This window comes from Poecilia latipinna, unplaced genomic scaffold (assembly GCF_001443285.1).
Source record: "Poecilia latipinna isolate Pla-1442-1.1 unplaced genomic scaffold, P_latipinna-1.0 Scaffold291, whole genome shotgun sequence".
NCBI lineage: Eukaryota > Metazoa > Chordata > Actinopteri > Cyprinodontiformes > Poeciliidae > Poecilia > Poecilia latipinna.
This window is the reverse complement of record NW_015112907.1, coordinates 90,048-91,829: the sequence shown is the minus strand read 5'-3', so window position 1 is coordinate 91,829 and position 1,782 is coordinate 90,048.

Here is a 1,782-nt window from a genome sequence, read left to right as displayed (position 1 = left end):
ATGAGACCCGGGTTCGAATCCAGGCTGGGGCAAAAAGTTACAACAGTGAAATTGAGCTATCCAGTGTGGGTCCTTAGGCAAGACCCTTGGAGCTATATAGCCTACCTCATACAATGAGAGACACTGATAAGCATGACATGCCGGCTCAGACGTCGCCCGGCCAAACAAGGTCAGCGTCATGCGGTGGCGGACCAGAGCACCTTGATGAAAAATGGGCTACTGGAACAAGACGGAAATAGGCGAGAGGTGAAAACCTGGATCTGTTGGAATGCTACTACTCAAGTAACCCTAGTCAGAGGGCTTACATGCAAAGAATGTGGGAAAAATGGTTAGTTCGACATCCCCAGTCGACACTAACTGCCAAACAGCCAGTAGCTCAGTGTTACAACATCTGCAAACGGCAACTGCTATCACAACTTGAGATTGATGAGGTACAACACAAAGGGGAGGAGCCAGGACGCCAGGTCAGAAGGGAGTTAACTATAACTACCTGCCCAGAGACTGGGTATGTAGCCCCAGTAATGAACGAACCATCTGAGCTGAACGAGGCAGCAACTGACCTGAGAGAGAGAATCATGGCCCGAATGAACACCAGACAACCCCGACGCCAACTACAGCGGCTGAGTGAAGTACCATCAGAAAGTCTCATTGAAGATGTGAATGCAGCATTGAGAACGATCCCTACCAACACGATAACAGAAACCAATGAGCTGATATACAACTCAGCATCAGTGATCGTTGAGATGCTTGGCTATAAGAGCAACCATGAGACCCAATATCCACCATGGAAAAGACGGTTGGAGGTTAAGATCAAGATAACAAGGAGGGAAGTGAGCCAACTGTCAGAGCTCAAAAGAGGTGCAATGAAAAGATCAGTACCTAAGAAGTACAGCCAGATGCCCATACCTGAAGCACTCGAAACTGCTAAACAAAGGCTCCAAGCCTTGGCCAGCCGCCTAAAGAGATACACGAGAGAGAATGAAGCCAGGAGGATTAGCCAGCTCTTCTCCACCCAACCAGCTAAAGTGTACTCTCAATGGCAGGGTACTGAACAATACTGGAAAGGCATATGGGAAAGGGAGGCGTCCCACAACAGCAATGCACAGTGGCTAACCTCTCTACGAATGGACCACAGCAACCTCCCTGAACAAGCCCCAGTAACCATCACTGTGGCAAATGTCCAAGAACGAGACAAGAAAGAGTCTCAGGTATGAAAAACTGGACAGCACCAGGGCCTGACATGTTCCATGCCTACTGGCTAAAGAAACTCACTGCCCTCCACGAGTGGCTGGCAGCTCAACTGAACCAGCTGCTACAAAATGGGACTCACCCTGAATGGTTAACTGAAGGGCATACAATCCTGATACTATCGGCCAATAACCTGTCTCTCTACAACATGGAAGCTCATGTCAGGCATCATAGCGGCTAAGATAAGCGGACACATGGATAAATACATGAACACGGCACAGAAGGGCATCGGCATAAATAGTAGAGGAGCCAAACACCAACTCCTTGTAGACCACACAGTTGCCCGAGACTGCAAAACCCGACACACCAACCTGTGCACCGCTTGGATTGATTACAAGAAAGCCTATGACTCAATGCCACACACCTGGATCATTGAATGCTTAGAGATGTACAACATCAACAGGACTCTAAGAGCCTTCATTGCAAACTCGATGGGGCTGTGGAAAACCACCCTTGAAGCCAACTGCAAACCACTTGCACAAGTGTCCATCAAATGTGGCATATACCAAGGAGATGCCTGAACCCTCAGCCAAA